The 17,643-nt window shown below is 39.0% G+C and overlaps 1 protein-coding gene across 4 annotated transcripts in view; it reads right to left on the bottom strand.

Annotated features, from left to right (window-relative positions):
- TMEM108 (transmembrane protein 108) overlaps positions 1-17,643 on the bottom strand; it is a 158,141-nt gene that overhangs the window by 88,117 nt on the left and 52,381 nt on the right. The window contains exon 1 of one of the 4 annotated variants that reach the window (XM_079299971.1): positions 122-280. The exons of the other annotated variants lie outside the window; for them this stretch is intronic. The gene's annotated coding sequence lies outside the window, so the exon portion shown is untranslated. Of the gene's footprint in view, positions 1-121; positions 281-17,643 lie in introns of those variants that run through there. 4 annotated transcript variants of the gene reach the window in all.

Below are 17,643 nucleotides of genomic sequence, written 5' to 3'. Positions count from 1 at the left end.
CACATGCTGAGGCACAGAAATCTCTGTTTAAAAATACTGGTTAAGCATTTGGCATCTGAAATGGACTTAACGTATTTTGCATTTTTTTAGTACACAATATTTCATACATAGTTTATCTTACCAAGATGATGAATAGATGTGTAAAATCCCTGTGGACAGCTAGCAGTATTGTCTTTCACAGTAAGTGATCCCCTCAACATCTCAGTTAAATTAAAGAGGACAATGAAGACATAATGATGGATTGAAGACAAAGGAGTCCAAAAGAGCAGACAGCTCCCAGCCATTCATTACGTCTGATGGGAAAAAAATGCCAACCAGGCCTTAAATTACAGAAGAAATAGAGGAGAAAGAACAGCAGATGCACATTGAGGCAAAGCTAACAGGCAGTGGAGAACTCTTTTTTGTTGTCTGTCAAGCAGAAACCAGGAGATTAAAGTAAAGAAGCTGAAAAATGGTAAAGAAAAGTGAATATGGGCAAAAGACATTCCATTCTCATCCATGAAGCACATAAACCATGCTATGTTATTTCTGACTGCCTTCTCTCCACTATGGATCATTCTGGAAAGAAGAAAATGCTATATCACAGAGAGCTTTCAACAACAGTATTTCTCCATAAAATGAACAAGAAAAAGCAGACAGACTCAGAGGTAGTTCCATCTCCAATCTTTTTTGACTCCTCTGTCAAGGAAACCCAGCCTTGATCTTTTCAGTATAATATTGCCCAAGGATATTCAACAAATTCTTTAAAAGACATTCTTTATAAGACAGCAGAGGCTCCTCAATTACAACTCAAGAGAGCTGAGACTATCCCCAGGAGTTACTGCCCCAGTGTAAATTCCACCACCATGGAATCATCCCACAGGTTAGTCACAGTGGGTGTTCCAGTGTGCCTCATAAAAGGAAGAAGGTGTCCTCTTCCTGGCTACACAGGGCTCAAGCAAAATTCTGTGTTTCCTGGCTTTCAAGATTTGTTTATTAATTTTATGGCCTGCTTCCACAATCCAGATGTTATTTTGCAAAATTTATATCCCAAAAAGCTTCAGGGCATACTAATATAAAGATATTAACTTGCAGCAATAAGATTCCTCCAAGCAGGAATTCTCTGTCCTTCAACATGTGCAACACTCTTTGCTGTGATTTATTTCCCACTGCTTTGAACATGCAAACCACCACTACCATCTTTCTTCATAACACTTTGAGTGCAGAATTTTTTATATTTATGTCCACTTTATAACTTACATCTTTCAGCACTTTTTGAAGTAGATTCCTCTTTGCAGATTTAAGAGAGAGCAATTCAAATGTACTTCACTCTTACCCAGAGAAGTGTACACCTTTTGCTTTCCTAAGATCTCCATAGAGTAGAGTCTGCCCTCAGGATATCACAGCTGATTAAAACCAGTCTCAGTGGTGCTGTGCCTGTCATATGTGCATAAGGAATAGTCAGGTGGGAACTAACTAGAGCTACTACCATCACACAGAGAAAGCAGTGCCAATATACAGGGGAAACCCTGACAGCAACTGTTCCCTCTTCCTCAGCTTCCCTACCTCATCATTAACTGCTGAAGTCCCTATCCCTCATCTCTCTAACACAACAGCTCCAATTCCTGTGCTCCCACAACTCTCCTCCCAGCTGTGACAGGGTTTCCATGAACAACTCTAGGCAAGAGGATCACTTAGAGACTGTCATTTGTGTGGCATATGGAGGACATTGCCAGCTAGCTCACCCTTCACCATCCTCCTTTACTCACATGTCAGACATGGGGCATGCTGATGAAAGGGAGAGGGAAGAAAGGAACTCCTGGGGCTCACTGTCATAAAAATAGATGGGCATGAATAATCTCATATCTAAGTGACCATGGCCAGGAGAAGGACTTAGTCAGAAAAGGCCAGGTAAAAGTACTGTTGCCTTTGGCTATTTAATGTCTTGGCATCTGTGGTCATTTCATGAGCAATCACTGAACAGCAAAAGGCAATCATTCAAAGGGTAAGGAAAACTGAGAGGGAAAATACCAGGGTGGAAATGAAAGGTCATTCACAAGAGACATGACCATTTTGGAAAAGCTGTGACAGACAGTACTACCCTAGTGGCTGATTACAACTGATTATAAATCCCAGAGATGGAGATCAGAAAAATTATAAAGCACTGGGCTACTAAATGTCCTTCACACATCAATGGTGCAAGTGACTATTTCTTGACTATTTCTTTGCTTCTAATTACCTAACATTAGCCAATACTTCTTATGGCAGCTCCAGTGGAGAAAACAGTTCTGTTTGCTTCTCGTTCTCAGTGGTGCAAAGACATGACTGGACTGTCTGTCCAGTTTTAGAATAAGAAAAGAAGAAGCCCTTCCTTTACATTATTCATGTCTGTGGAGCCCTGAGAAGCTTATATCTTCATAAAGATCAAAATGACTTAGCAGCTGTAGGGATAATTAGGATTTGGTCATTAATACATATTAGGGGTGGGCAGAGGAAGATTTCTGTGCTCATTTTAAAACTTGTATATGGCTGAATATAAAATATCCTATGATGAAATAATGAAATATTTTTGTGAAATTCTTGTGGACACCTAGCAATATTCTCTTTTCCAGTAAGCCTCAATATATGGGCATTTGAAAGTTTGATAATGAAATTTTATTGCACACCTTGAAACATGCTATTTTGGGTAACTGAAGGAAAAAGTCCAACTTCTCTGAGTTTTTGGGAGAATAATCTTTCACAATGCAACATGAGGAAAAAAAAAGTGGAACAGCTGAGTCAAGAAAGTTGTACAGAAAAAATCTATAGTGAAAAGCACTTTTTACTGTTCTCTTGAGAAGACTTTTTAAAAATTAAATATGACAAATTTAAGACTAAATTGTGTAATTTTTCAAAATTTTCTTTGTGGGTCTTATGACAGCCAAACCAAAGAAAATCTTTTAATATTCATTTCAAGTTCATGATGAAAATTTCACAGGCTGCACTATACCAAGGAAGCATTCAGCAGTGAAAATTACCTGCTCTTTGGCAGGAGAACTTTATGACCACTGGAAGCTCTCTTACTAAAAGACTTTTTTAGCACACAAGTAAAGTATATGTCTCTATAACTTCTGGAAAAATAAAGAAAATACAGCTGTTCTTCCTTCTCACTCACAGCAGGGAGTGGATGTAGAAACAAGCTCTACTTCCACACCACTCTTGTGATGGGCAGCTTTTCCTGGAGGATCTTCTGTGGCATCTCAGGAGCCTCAGGGCGTCCACACTTTCAATGTGACATTTGATTTACTCAGTGAAACTCTCTGCAATGAGCAGGTGTGTTGGCTCCTCTGAAGCCTGTGCCCTGTTTAAAATGCCTCTCTTAGGAAGAAGGGGCCCATTCTTTTTTGGGGCTGTTTCTCTCCACTGAGTTTCTGAGGGCTGAAGGTCAATCAATTGAATTCAGCCTATAACACTGAAAATGAGGATGCCAGCATCTGTCAAAGGAAACTCACCCAGAGAAAAAAAACAAAAAACAAAAAAAAAAAAAGACTTAATGTAAAGGAGGGAAAAGCAAATAGCTTTGCCTCCATTGAAATAAATACAGGAGAGCTGAAAAAGGGTTTACCTTTGTGAAGCAGCTGAAATCAGGCTTTTCACATTATTCAGTTTGATTAAATGCAAGTATTTAAAGTAGATACAAAAAGCATGCAAAGGAGAAGGTCCTATTCTCCCTCTCTTATAGTATGACACTGTATTCCTAAGGTGGATTGACTGGGTCAAATTTTCAAGAATGGAAAGCATCAGCTGTACACAGAGAGGAGTATGAATGCTCTGTGTGTCTGAAATCCAGACCAAAATTCCAGTTTCACAAAGATGCTTAAGTACTCCAAAATGTAAGCAAGTCCTTTGCTGTCAAACACACCTCTCTTGGAGTCCTGAAAACACTGTTACACAGGCCCCAGATGACTTTAAAGGAAATCTATAGTAGAGATGGGAAGATCTCAATATAACATTTTAACTGCAAGACCATCTTCTCTTTAGTAAACATCACAATTACCCAGCTTAACAAATAATCCTTAAGACACCAGTACAAAGGAGGCTCAATATTGTGCATCAGCATTATCTGATTTACAGTGAACTAAAGATGCAAACTAAGTGCCTCTAATTGTTTTGACAAAAATCTCACATACTGGGATTTGGCTTTGAAAACCTCATCTGTAAAAAAGGTTCCTCATGCTAACTTTCCTCAGGAGACTGTAAAGATTAAGGAGATTGGGGAATATGAATGAAGAAAAAGATCAAGATAGGCTAATTAAGTTCTGGACCATCTCTAAGGGAATTCAAACTGACCTGCTGTAAGATAAGCACAGCAGACCTGAATCCAAGACCCATCCATTCTGCCTTGCCTCTCAACTCCCTAGGCTGGCCTACATCCACAAAGCACAGGGGAAATAATCACCAGTGAAGGATGGCAATGTAGTGCTCTTCTGGCTCTGTCTGATGCTGAGCCCAGTTCACAGACCCACTCTTTCTGAGAACTGAAGATGGGTGAAAAACAAGAACTTTGAACCAGTTCAGAGTGCCCTGACTGCATATTTCGGTTGTGGCCCATCCTATTATACCAAACAAGATCCCACAGTGAAGGAGAATATAACCACTCGGCTGCCAAAAAGTTAAATAAAAAGCAATCTATTCATTATTGTAATTTTTAATTGCATATATATATTTCTTTATGGATATATATATATAGAAGACAGCCATGTTTTCTGTTTGTCTTTCCTTCCCTATTTATACTAGCATGCCTCTCCCACTGACAAAAGGTTAAAAAAAAAAGGAAAAAAGAAGACAGGAAAAAAAAGTCATAAACCTGTACAATGTATCTCCTTTTCCTTTTCAGTCAAAAGAAAAATATATTAAATTTCCCATCAAAATACATGTTCAAAATTATTTCCATGTCAGTTTTGGATTGAATGTTTTGAACCAGCTCTAATCATAATATGTAAGTACAGCATAAGGATCTAATTTCACAATGACAGGTTATAATAGACACATACAAGTACCTAAGATTGAAAGAAACATTTTATTATAATTGAAAAAAGCCTGGTAGGAAATCATAACCACCTTCTGAATTCTTAACCATTCAGTCTCAATGGTGCATTAATGTATTTAATGTTAACCTATATTGCTAGCTCTTTTAACAGACCATAAACCCAAGAAAACCCAACATGGTTTATAATAATATTTTTAGTAAAAATATCAGTATGGTAAACAGATGTGAAAGGCTGGGCATTTCTAAGACCTTCTTGTGTGCTCTGCCAGACCCTCTTGCTCCTGTGACAGGGTGTTAGTTCAGGGGCAATCCCAAGTGGAATGTTTGCTGCTTTCCTTTGCTCAGCTATTTTAGAGCACACATTCATCTTGAAATGAAGTCTATCACTTCAAAGACAAAGTCTTTCTGAACTAGCTTCTTCTATGAAATTATAACAACTCCAGCTCTAAGAATAGGAACATCTTTTGGCAGATCTGGATGGATGGATGCATAAATGCATAATCACTTGACAGAGAAAGTAAGATGATGTCTTGACCTAAGTCTCTCTGGTTAAACCTCCTTCTAACAGAGCCATTTACTACCTCCTTTATAATCAGACATTCAATATGGTAAGAAGAGAAGGGAGATAAAGAGAGCTCTGAAATATGACTGCACTGCTTTGGCAGGCTGATCAACACACACTGGAAAGTAGAATAGTACACCTGCTTAGACTTGACATTTCATCTCAGAGTTTATTATAACTGTGTCTAGTTCAAGGGACACCATTTATTTATTCTCAGTTTTCCCAGGGTTTGATGCCAAAGGAAGAAATGGCCACGGAAAAAATAGGAGACTACTAACTACTGACACAGCTATTAATAGCAACTCTTTTTATAGAAGACTATTTTGCACACCATTTTAAGACAGAGGGTGGAAATAAACCAAAAATTTATCATGGCATCACACGGAAATATAGCCACATAAAAATTTAGGTTTGGAGGAAGGTGGCAGGAAATAGGCTCTTGATAATTTCCAAATTATTTATTCTTCTGCCTACAAGGTTACTGTAGTGCAAACACTGAATTTAATTTGAAAATGCATGTAGTGCTGTCTGATTCAATAGGAAGAATTTCCAAGAAAATTAAATGTCAGAGCACCATGGCTTATTGGCTTTACTCAATGTAAATTCACTTTCTATGCAACTGAATAATAATAATGCCCTATTCTGTGTCAACGTGATATCTACAACTTAAGGCTTTGGAGAGGGGGACTGAAGGCAAAAGAAAGAGAGGTAGAGTAAGATGATTGGGCAAGATGGTAACCTGGCACTGACAGAGATTTAGCTTTACATGACAGGTCTGTAGCTTTAGAGAGGATTTAGCATGCATATCACTGTGTGTCTTATTTTTTTCCTTTTCAGTTTGTGAAGCCAGCAAGACTGCTACTGGCTAAACAGCTCATCTCCCCTCCTTCAAAAGGTTCGCTGGCATATACAGAGGTGCAAGTAAGCAAAAAAAAAAAAAAAAATAAAAAGGGAAATCTCAAAACACCAGCATCTAAAATCACATTATCCTGTCAAGTAAGATTATGCTCAGATGCACAGCTTATTCTAATAGGTTAGTGAAAACCCTCATTTTCTGTCTGGGACTGTGAAGTTCTTTCTCAGGGGAAGCCCACTGACCCTGACAGAAGATTTCAGTGTGGACGCAGCACCTGGCTCAAGATTCATAAAGCAGTGCAAGCAAATGTCACCATTTGAAAAAGGTTGTTCTTTTTTTTTGCATGACAGGGATAAGAAAGAGCCTAGACAGGGAAAGAATAAGACTGCTTAGGTGAAGGAGTGATAGGTGAATTTAATAAATAAACATGTGCCTAGATAACTGACTGCAGTTATAATGTGAGAGGATCATTTCAGGTGTGTCAGATACTTTTTGCTACACTGCAACCGGATGGGCTAAGCCATGTTCTGAGCTGCTGATTGCAAACCCAGAGTAATTCCAGTGACTCTGTCTCACCACAATGCAATTCAATATAAAAATGAACTGATGAAGGAAAATGGGGAAGAACAGTTTTGAACGGACCAGGAGAGGGTGTGGGGGGGCGCTGTATTATTACAGCAGGATTTTTGCAGTTACAGACTTCAGTCAGATTCCCTTCTCACTGTGCAAGCTAATAGAGACTAACTTCTATTTGTGTATCTGAAAAACATTCTCTGGACCTTTCTATCCCTCTCTTTTCCTACTAAAGAGGAATCTTTCAGTGAAACAGACTGTCTCTTCCATGTCCTGCTTGATTGTACCATGGCTGTGCCTCTACAAGCTGTACAAAGTTGGGGAAAACATGTTGTGCCCTTTGGGTGCAATGCATTTCTGAGCCATGAGTTCAGCCTTGCAAGGACAAAGACAGGAGATGTCAGCCACAGGTGTATTGTGTGACAGGGTTCCCACCTTATCCCCAAATCAGCTCACACAATCTAAGGCCACCCAGTGTGACACAATGAAGGATCTCTTTCAAATAAAATTCCAGCTTCTCTCTGCTTCAGAAGCCCCTGCTTCTGTGTGCTAAGACTGTCACAACAGAGTTACAGAAGATATGAATCAATGGGAAGGAATGAGAGCCCTTTTGGTGCATCTGTCCTGGCAGTGCAAGAAATTTGCACTGTCTACAGCCTGTACACACTGTAACAATGCAAATAATAAACCCACACACCTTGGTTTTTAGTCTAACATCCAGCCTTGCTCAGTGTAAAGTGCAAGGACTGCCTGCACACATACAGCAAGTCAAGGTCACAACAAGAAGGATCTTGCTGTTTCCTGAATCTCTGCCTCACTGCTGATGGCACTGGACAGTCCAACAAGAGTGAGGTAAGGGCTTGGAAAACCACCGTGGTTGTGCCTAGGGCAGTGGAAAGCTGCCCTGGGGAACTGGATTCTGTCTCTGCCTCAGTGCCTCATGCCAAGGAAGACACAAAATCCAAACTCCATGCAGGCAGTCATTAATTGCATCTTCTTTGTTTGCTTATAGCAGAGCACGGAACACCTGTGCTCTGAACCATGGAAGTGTGGAGCAATTCCAACTGTGATGGACTCAGAAGCCAACTCCAGAACAAAGAAAGGATGATCCAGTGCTGTTTCTGGAAAGTGAGGGCATGAACATCTCAAGTTGGGCATCTAAATTAAATGTACCTTGTTGACATTATGATTCTGTGCATAATTTTCCCCGGTGCATAATGTCATTTCACCTTATTGGCACATTGTGAAGATAAATTCATTAATGTTTTTAAAGTACTCGGATGCTGCAATAATGAGAGCCACAGAAGTGCTCCCCAGGAAATTAATAACTCTGGCTTCAAAGCTGGCTCTGAATGATGTACAGTTACGGGAGGAAGAGGTGACATAATGAGCTACTATGATAAAATAAAATATTGATTCATCTGAGCAGTGTTGACTGAAATCTCTCCATATTTAAGACAGCTTTGCTTTGTACCCTTAAAAGACTTTTAAGTGTAACTTACACAGGTTAAAAACAAAAAAAAGACATTTGTATTTTTTAAAAAAATTGAAATAAAAACAATCCTTCTGGAGGACTGGACCCTCTTCTGTTCTGAGCCCAGACTTTAACCCTTGAGCTGACTAATACCTGACCTTGCCTTACTGCTAGTCTGGTCTCTACTGCCAGAATCCTGTCTACCTTTCTCTCTCTGTCTTTTTCCTGTGTATTGGTTCCATCCTTTCTTAAACATCCCATCCTCTTCTCCTAGCACCTCTCTGCTCCTCCTCTCTCTGTCTCACCACTTTATTTCCACATATTAAGAATCTCTTTGTCCTTGCCTAGTTTCCCTTCCATGGGGACCATACCCCAGCCCTATCCTTTCTTAATCATTTAAGGAGACAAACCATCAAGAACGGGAAGCCCTGTAGGTAAATGTGTCTGATTCTTCATATGCTTCACTCCAAATTATGTCAGCAAACTTTCTGGTTTCTGCTGGACCATATACAGAGAGGTGTATTATGATTTGCAGGATTTATCACTGAAGCATTCTTCAATCTCCTTTATACTGAATGTAAATCTTTAACTGAAATACATTCAAAGAAATGAACTAAAATAACATATGGAATACTTTTGCAACAAACGCATTAATTGTATGCAAACTGAATTAAGCCTTTTATTAGCATGTAATTGGGAGAAATATTAATGCATTATTTTAATTTGCAAAAAGCATATGTTAGAAGCTTTGAAACAGAAAGCTGCATAATGGCAGCTTTAACATTAAGATGTCATTGTAAAAATGAATGTATATAATGAACTCAGAAAAATAGAAATATAAGTGTCTGATCCTTTCCTTGTTTGCTGTACATCTGCATTGGAGTTTGTCCATTGTTATTCAACTAGCTAATCATCATCTTTTGTGTGGTGTGCCTGTGTTTTTACTCCGAGAGGCTAATCTGTGAAGACATCTGTTATTTGGTAGATAATAGGCCATTTCAAGTCTCAAAGCCCTGCAAGGCATTTCTGAAGAAGGAGAAGTAGATACATCTGGTCCCACCAGGTAGGAGTACAAGGGAGCAGGCTGTAACAGCAGAACAAAACTTTCACTTGCTATTCAACAGAAAGCTAAATGCACATGGAACAATGCAAACAAAGAGGAATTCTGGAGTAGTTTGTTAGAGCTGGTAGTGACATTGACTTTATATAAACCATTTAATGTTTTCTTGACAAAACAGTGTATCTCACACCAAAGAAGAGTGGGATTTGTCATAGGGATCCTGAATCTATAAACCAGTCACAAAAGCAGTGGTCCACAAAATTTGATGTTCTTTTGTTGGAAAAAGTCAATATTAGACATTTTGAGGGCAATGCAGATGCTTGATAATTCACTTGGAAAGAAAATCTTGTGCCATTCCTCTCTAATAACTTATCTATATGAACCAGTTCTCTCTGCATTCCAATGAAAATATACCATGTCTGCATTATCCATGAATCAACTGCAGCTTTAAATAATCCTTCTTATCACAGATTCAGGAAAAAACAGGACATATCTTTATGTTAGAATGTCTAAATAACTCAGCACACAGCACCTGAATTGTGCAAGCTTCCATTTCTTACATTTTCATCACTCTGTCAAGTCTTTCCCATTGTGCTATGAATGCAGATGAGACCCATATATTCAGATTTATCTTACCTAAGGTTTGTGATGTTTTTACTGACATCTGACTGCTCTGAAAGCAAGCTGGCCATGCAAACAGCACTGCAGATGTCAGTAGGAGGAAAATTCGTATATGTGAGCTTAACATATGTGCAAATTCCCTGCATTTACACTTTGGAACTTCACTAGCCACAAACTGAAATTCAAGGACTAATGTTACTTCTTACTCCAGTACTACTTGTGCATTTTGGAGAATCTTTGTTTACACAGGAGTTAAAGTTTTGGTTTGTTTTTCTACTGCCTCAGCTCAGAGGACTAAAATACTGCAGTGATAGCAGAGTCAATGCAGTGTTGTCCCAACCTCTGATTTTTAACTGGAGAAATATTGAACTGAAGAGTGACATATGATGCTGACACTTTCCAATGGTGTGTACAAATGAAAGTGTTGTTCAGTGAAATCAGTTAGGTATTTTTCCCACCCCAATTTTTTTTTTCTTTCATTGAGGTTTCAGATATTTGACCACTCTTCTTGAATGGGAAAATGGCCTTTCAACCCTTTTCTCAGAAAAATAAGGCTCCTTCATAAGGCTCCTTCCAGTTTGGTGGTTAAGCTAGTTATCCACAGCCTAGGTAAGTACTTTAGCTATCACTCTAACATAAGTACTCTAAAATAAGGCTTCCTTCCCTGCCCTCCTAGAGCTATTTTTCCATTTTGTATAAATAAGACACAAAATCTGAGTCTCCTCTCTTTAATGAGAATGCCCCAAAATCTCCACTAAATGGAAGGATGAGTTTCTCACTGGGCATGATCACCAAACTATTTGAGACAAAACGGCTGTAGCAGGACTAAAATTGACTAAGACTGACTGTAGCCTGTTAATTTAGGTGAATTTAGGTGAAAAGAATAAAATGACACATAGATTTAAAGCTCAGACAGTTATTTCCTCTCTCTATTTCTTGACTGAGACATCTATGTATCAACACCAACAACCAACAACAAATCCTGTTCACAGCGTATGCTCATTTTGTCAGACATATTAAGCACATGGATGCAAAGGAGCTGAGCTTACTTGTGTTGACAATATTTTGGCTAAAGCAAGAGTTGGGAAAGCCCACAGATGCTGTAAACGATTAGCAGGTGCCTTGAAAGCCTCCCCATGTGACGGGATGATTCCAGTCAATGTCACAGTGTGCTTTCACCTTTAATATATTCCATAAAAGCATCCTGAATGCACATTCAGTCTGTTTCTCCACATGAAGGGCAGAGTTTCAAACACTCTAAAGGTTTGGGAAAGGCAGCAAGTTCTGCTCCTAGATACCATCTATGCATAAAGAAGTACCTCCCCAAGGAGCCAAGAGCTTGCAAGCCCAGGCAAGACCCATTCACTCTGCACACCAGTGTTACATCTACACAGCCTTTTGCAGATAAGGACAGATATATTTTACTGACAATGTGAGCTGGCTGAAGGCAAAAGCCACACAGTGTGGCACTGTGCTCTAGGGAATAAATACAGCTTCCTGAGAGAGCTTATTGGATCAAGCACAGCTAAGACAGCTACAGGGCTTCCCATTCAAACTGGGTTTGGGGAAGTCAAGATCAAAGTGCACTCAAACTGGTCTGCAAAACTCCATCAAAGGAGAATTAATAGGCAGGAAACCCTACTCCTGGTAAGAGATTTCTCTGTAAAACATGAATAGCTCTATGTGGAAAACAGATCCTGGAAGAACTGCATTATACATTTATGGCATAAAATGCTCTGCAGATGAAGAAGGAAACTTTGGAAATGTACTTATAACAAAAAAGATCAATAGTAATAATACACAAAATATCAAACACAAGTTACCAAGCCATGCTGCTAATATGATTTATAGAGTTGTGACCTCATCAGTGGCTACTCTTCTCTACCAATGCAGGGCCCCTGCACACTAGTTCTTGCTTTGCAAGACATCAAATATTTCCTCCAGATGTCTGTAGGAAATATTATTTAGTTTAATGTTTCGTGCAAGCCATTTACATAAGCTCCTTTTTAATCTTAAAAAAGTTGGGATGAGGTCCTGCATTAAAACAGGACAGGTCACTAACAACAGATCTGGAAACTTGAGCGGGGTCAGAAATCAAACAAACCCCAAGTTTCCCTTCCAAGTGGGTACTGCAGTGGAACATGTAGATGAGATTCCTCCCCATGACATCTCCAGAGCAACTGCGTGTAAAATAATGCCACTCAGTCCTTGACATAGCACTGCTAAACAGAGGCTAGCACTGAAGTACATTCAGAGATAAAGCTGATTAAAGAATGGTAAAGTCATCCACAATGAACAATTTTAACTGACAGTGGATCAACAATTTGTGGACACATGAAGTATAGAGATGCTTTAATCAAGGAAGAATCAAGATAAGTTTAAAAAGAGAAAGAAAGTATAGAGAAAACATCACACAGGATTTCACAGCACCCAGATACATTCTGTTATGGAACAGTTTTGTAAGACGAGTCGGGTGAGTAGAGCCAGCACATTGCAAACTAGAAAGGCAAAACATTTGAAAACATATTGGCAGTCAGAATTACTTCACAGGAATTTGGTGCCTGAGTAGCCCACGTCTCTCTGCAGTTTCCATTCTTCTATTTGATCACAATCAGTTCAGCTCTGCACTTGCTTTTCAATCCACAAGAAATATTAAAATGAAACCTGGAAACACAGCTTGAAATTGCAAACAAAGATCAATTAGCACCTCTCACCATACAATTTATTACCTTTCTTTTTCATGGCCTTTGCCATGTCCTTAAGTGCCACACTGATTTACTGCACTGTTCTGCTTAATTATCTCTGGAGCTTTATTTCAGAAATGATACTATTCTTAGCTGTTTCTTTGCTGGTAGCATTGCACTTTGCAGGGCCCATTCCACCACCTGTTTCAAAGCTATAGCAGCAAGACCAGATCTACAGTTTAAAAACATGGAATACATTTCAAGTATTTGGGAATGAAGAAGCTGCTGCAAATTACAGAAAGTAAATTCCAAAGTTAGTTTACACCAACAGGCCTGAGAAAAGCAAAGCTAGAAAGCAGCCACCTCTTTTCTGGAAGATTATTCTTGAGGGCAAGACAAGACAACATTCAGACACCTAGGAAATTAATATTTTCTGAGAGTTCTTAACTCAATTACAGCATCCTGCAAGGAGGCTTTCTATCCTACCCCTAGGAGCACATGAACATGTGAGGACATGGTGACAGCCAGCTGGGAACACATTCAAAGTGGAAATCAGAAGATAGTCAATAAATAGCGGAGATTTTATACCATGGTATTGTAAAAAACAAAACAAAACAAAACAAAACAAAACAAAACAAACTTTTTTAAATGAAGTTCAGTATGTCTGTCAAAAGGTAATTGACACAGCAGTTCAGACAGAAGAGGAGTGGATTCCAGGTCTGAATTCCTCTGTTCCTGGAAAGGCTGTTTTGTTAGGCCAAGCCAAATGACAGTGACTCTGGGATTTCACTATTTGTGCTTCTACATAATAGGACTTCACAGTAAGTGTGAAAACTACATGAATTAAAAGTGGAAGAGTAAGACACAAGTGTCTAACTCCCATTAATAAAAGCAGTGTGTATGTTCAGTGAGACAGAGATTCCTGCAATCCACACCCACCACAGACAACAGAATGCGGACTTGTGGTATTTACGCTTAAAAATCCAAACCAGAACTGAACTAAAAAGTTGCAGAAATACCAAAAATAATAGTTGAATAGCCTCCTAGCACACATTCATGCTTAAAAGTCAAGATTTGCCAAAAGGTAACAAAATATTTCTGTGAGATAATGAATAAGACCTGTTGTAACAGGGATGTAGGATACTACTGAACAAAAGTTGCTTTTTTACTACTGGACCTTACATAAGGAAGGGTAACCAAGATAACAGGATATGTGTTTATGCATAAGAGAAAACATATTAGGTAGCCAAAAACAAAACAGCTTTGAAAGAAAATGTGATTTTGTCTACTGTCAGAAGTCATGGCAAAAACAATGCCAATTCTTAAATTATTCCTCATTTCCACATTCTTTATTTTTCGTGCCAGTTGCTATCCCTATCTCTAACAGGAAAGTGTCAGTGTCAAAAATGAGAGACACAGGATAACTGAAAATAAAAGTTAATTACTGTGGAAATTCAACTCCAGAGCTGTAATTAAAGCCTGACAAATGTATCATGGACCCCAGGCACCAGTGTGGAGTACACCCATTAGAGAGATTACTCCTCTTTCTACGACCTCCCATGCTAACACAAAGGAAATATCAATCATGCCAGAAAATAGCTTTTCCAAATCAAAGATGCTGGGAATTATTCTATTACCTTTCTCATAGATAATTTTCAGAGTTGCTGAGAGGGATTTTTATGCAAGAAAGCAGCATGTTAGTGTAAATTTTTGCTTAATTGCTAGGTTAATGTTAAATTGCAGCTTTTCTTTTAGGAAAAATGGCAGCTGGTGAGCCCCTTTCTATAAACCTACATTTCCTCAGTAGCTTCCCAATATGTAGTAGGTATATGAGAGACAAACAGCTTCAAAATGACACGTGATGGAAAGAAGCAAAGGACACTAAGATGCCTGCAGCAATCCTCTCATGGTGAAAAGTGCAGTGGACTCCATCTAGAATTCTTCAGCAGGCCCATTAAGGTTTTTACTGCCCTCCAACCAGCCTGCTCAGAGGAAATATTTCCACAAGAGTCCCCATTAAGAGCTGTTTGGGATGAGTCACCTACTCTCACATCATGCACAGTATCATGTTCTTTTTTGGGGTCTAACCTTCCAGCCAGCTGATGCGAGGGCACTGCTGAAAGAAGGAAGGGATTTCTTTTAGATATGCTTTATTGCTCCACTGCAATTATTTCATCGTCTGCTGAGCACTCAGAAGAAATGAACAATGCTGACAAGATAATAGAGTACAAGAGATGAACATTCTTGCTTTTATTTGCTTAATATTTAAGGCTTGGGTTTGTAGGTGATCAAGAAGTAAAAGCAAAATGTGCTAAAATCTCAAGAGTTGTTTTGTTACTCCTGCTGCTGCTAAGATATTGAAATAAAGAACTTTCTCTTTCACAGCCCAGGTTCTCCCCTCTTTGATCCTAAAGCAATAATCCCACATTTATGAGATTATTTTTCGTTGCCATGGAAATTAACGATGCAAGAAATTCAGTATAATCATTTCTGTATAGGCAGGCAAGATGCAATCCTCTTGAAAGACAAGTATTTTCCAGACACCTCTCCTTACTCCCACCATCCTACACACAAGACAGGTCACAGCACAAGAAGCAGAAGACACACATGCTGTGCATAGCACACCACATATGGCAAGATTCCTCATACAGATCAAACTCACAGTCCTTTTAGGACTGTAAGGAAAGATCCACCCCATCCCAGTGCCACAATAGACTTCATTTGTGGTACCATGAACTCTTGATAAAAGCTAGAGACAGCAGTTTGTGGTAGTTTGGGATTACAAGATGTTATCCTACAATATAATAGTCTAAAATCATCCACTCCTTTCCCCAAAAAACCCAATTTGAGATTCTTAAAAGCGCTTTGAGAGACAGCCTCCTTGTTTTTTGAACAGCACAGAACAGCACCATAATCTGTGAAGTGTCCCAGCAATCTCCCCACTCATCCTGCAGTGAGACACTACTTACCAGCACTGACTGGCACCTCAGGCTTCAGTAAATCCACAGAGACACCCCCAAAGCATCCTGCTCCTATCTCCTGCATGTGCTGGTGGCTGATAAGCTATACCACCCACAGCAAATTTGAAATTGTTCCTCAATTAAGTATTGGTCTAAACACCTGATTTTGTCTGTGAATTTTACTCTTGGATCTTAAGAGTTGTTATTATGCAGAGAAAGGACAAAAAGCCAGGATTCAGGAAATTGCATTTTCATGCAATCTTTGAATCTGGAAAACGTACAGCCAGATCCGAGGCATATCCAATGAGTCTGACTTACACAAGTCAGTAAAAGAATTTGAACAAAGCTCCCCAAAATTGCGTGACAGCATTCAGATCAACTCCCTGGTCTGATATGTTCCCTTCTTCACAGTGATTCAAGTGTTTGTGCCAGGGCTGAGGATAAAACTGAATTCCTTCTTCCACTCCTTTTGCACTAAATCCTTAATGCATCCCCCTCCCAGGCTTAGCATGGTGTGAATAAAGTAACAATCACACCACAACATTGTCTACATATTTTTGGTTATAAGTCTGTTTAATAACAGACTTGTTAATAATATCTTGTTTAATAACAAGATATCCCTAAAGGACAGAAACAGGAATCATGGGATTTCAAAACCCATGCAACATAACATCCAAGTAACAAAGCAGATTTCTTTATCCTCCTTTGCTATTCTCTCAGGTGTGACCTAGAGAGACCAAGAGGGGTAAAATTCCTTGTCTCTTCAGCCCTTAGATGCATTTATGAGACAGGCAAGGTTTCAAGCCAACTGTGATTATGATTTTTATGATGTGGACATCTGTTTGCTGAGACTGGCACATTTGTTTTCTTACAAATGAAAGGCCGAGAGGAAGCCAGTTTTTAATCATCTTTATGGATTTACTTGACAGCAATACTCAAGAAAAATAAAACTTACACCATCTACATTCAGCTTTATAATTCTGGTGGTACAAAAATGTTTTAGCTACAGAGAACTTATCTCTGAAAAGAGAAGGAAACAGTTTCTTGACAAAGCTTTCTATTACTTCATTTTTTAGTAAAACAGGCTTCATTTTGTAGCACATCTCTGAATGGTAAACAGGGAGCTGTGCAGAAAAACAATTCATATTTATGACTCTATGTATTAATATCATACTTACCCAGTTTTCTGACCATTAGCCATGAGCACACATAGAAATGTACTTGTCCCACTTCTGTTATAGGAGTAAATTGTACCTGGCTCTTGTAGATGCTTTAATCCAGATACCAGTGTAGAGGTGATGCTAACAATTGATGGGATACATACATAGATTTACTTTTCCCCTCACAATTTTCTTCTTTACTTGCACATTTATTTCTTGCTGCTCTTTCAAGAAAGATGCAATCTCCAATTCAATTTATTGAACAGCAGCTAAGAAACCTACGACTAAGAGGTTCATGCAGAGTGATTACAAATCACTGACAGCAGCTACAGAACACAGGCTTTAGCACCAAAGTGCACCCATTTGTGCAACTAAACAGATATTACCATTCACTAGCAACAGCAGACAAACTCATGTCCTCCTCTACAACCACCACTGGGATTAATTCGATTGAGATATTAAGGGTGCCACAGAATTTCTCTGCCCATCTGGACAGACACAGATGTGAAGAACTCTACACTGCTGCCATACTATTCAGGTTTCCTTCCCTGTGGACCAGGTACTGATCTGCTCATCACACATCACAAAAAACAATATCTTTCTCCCTTTTTAAGGAAAAGCTGTTTAGCAAGACAAAGCCCTGTGTACCTAAGGTTGTCAAGCCAGAGCTTTTCCCAAGTGCTGA

This window comes from Erithacus rubecula (genome assembly GCF_903797595.1).
Source record: "Erithacus rubecula genome assembly, chromosome: 3".
NCBI classification, from domain to species: Eukaryota; Metazoa; Chordata; class Aves; order Passeriformes; family Muscicapidae; genus Erithacus; species Erithacus rubecula.
The sequence above is the reverse complement of the archived record's forward strand: the minus strand, read 5'-3'. Positions and strand labels throughout refer to the sequence as shown.